Source organism: Diaphorina citri, unplaced genomic scaffold (assembly GCF_000475195.1).
Source record: "Diaphorina citri unplaced genomic scaffold, Diaci psyllid genome assembly version 1.1 scaffold1842, whole genome shotgun sequence".
NCBI classification, from domain to species: Eukaryota; Metazoa; Arthropoda; class Insecta; order Hemiptera; family Psyllidae; genus Diaphorina; species Diaphorina citri.
The window spans coordinates 2,272-4,004 of NW_007379268.1; positions in this window are offsets into that span (position 1 = coordinate 2,272).

A 1,733-nucleotide genomic window follows, 5' to 3' on the forward strand; every position below is an offset into this window, starting at 1 on the left:
TCATGTTCGTCCACGGAACGGCTGGTTTCCTCCTATCCTGTCTTCCTTCTCTCTTCGATTTCGGGACGATAAGACCTAAGCAGTTACACAGTTCCCTCTATCAAACCTCTTGAAAAATAATAATAAAAAGCTTTCTACAAAGGTAGCCAAAGAGTGATAACAGAATTAAGATATTTCTTTTATGTGTCATACACCAGAGTGATGGTCTCTAGCCATGTTTAATTGGCTTGTCCTGAACCACAGTCAACCATCATCAGGAATTCAGGACTGCCAGCTAGCTAGACTGGTTAGGATCTGACTCAAACTCTGTAGTCCACTGTAAAGCATATTTCTCAATTATATTTCACTGTTTACACATCTCTAGACTATACTAATCTCACACAAGAGGTTCTCTGACTTGCCCAATCTTCTTATTTTTCTTTCACTTTGTCTTTGTCCTAAATTCATTTGGGGTTGATGTTTCCCTCTGTTGATCTCTCCTTCCACATTCCTCTGTTCAATGTGTCCTCTCTTCTATCTCATGTCCTCTTATACCTTATCTCTTTACCTTAACTTAGGTCTACCTCTCATTTTCTCTCCTCCTACATTGTTTCTCCACCAAACAAGTTACCCGCCTTCTCAGATTCTCACATTAACTTCACCCAGCCTGAGTGAGGGTCGGAAAAAGCCGCGCGATTGCAAAGATGGTCCCCCATCCAGGTACTAGCCGAGCTCAACGTTGCTTGCGACACCCGGTATGTTGAACAATATACGGGACACACCCTGTCATTTTGAGCACGTGATAATGAAACACGTGTAGTTTTCTATCGATAAATAAATAAATAGGTGAATACCTACCTAAAATTACCATATCAATGTTTTTCCTCAAGTCTTAACGGGAGGTACGCGAACGTCAAGAGTTAAGACCTTAAGCGTGAGTGGTGGTGGGTATTAGATTTCCATTCTTTCATTCCATTCCTACAATGGAGGAGTTGCAATTGGGAAAATATTTTTAATAAAAAGTCGATTCCTACGTAAAAAGTTGTGAAAAATCCGAATCTGAGGTCAAAACTCGGAAAAAGTAACTTTAAAAGGTCGAAAATTTAATTTTTAATTGTTGTTCTAATGAAAAAGTTCAAAGAGTTGTGACGTCATATTTCACGTCAAAATGCGCAGAATCATTCCTATTTCCATAGTCTGATGAGCTATCATTCCTATTTCCATAGTCTGATGAGCTATGCCATAGTGTTCTGGGGATTCACCAACATAGAATCCATCTTCATCCTGCAGAAAACCTATAAGAATAGAACATAGAAAGCCTTGGGGGGTAGCACGACTGCCTTGTAAGCGCTAGGTCGCGGGTTTGATCCCCGGGGCGAACTTTATTCAAGAAACCAAGACAGATAATTTTCGTTTTCGGGAGGGCTGGCTTTCTCCTATCCTCTCCTTCTTCTTTCTTCGATTTGGGAACAATAAAGATCTCTGTTGCCACTGTTGTCCCCTCTTTCAAACTTCTTTGAAACAAGCTGGGCCCGTCCCTCCGGGAATTTTTTAGGTAGGTAGGTACCTACAAATTAGGTAGGTACATACATAGGTACGCCTACATAATTTGTTTAATATTCAGTTTATCATTATTCTTGATTTGATTTTTAGATTTTACTTTCATGTAATGATTTAAAATCAAGACTAGAGAAAATGTGAAAAAAATCCCCCAAAAACCAGTTTTTTTTTTTTTGGTTTTTTGGCTTTATGGT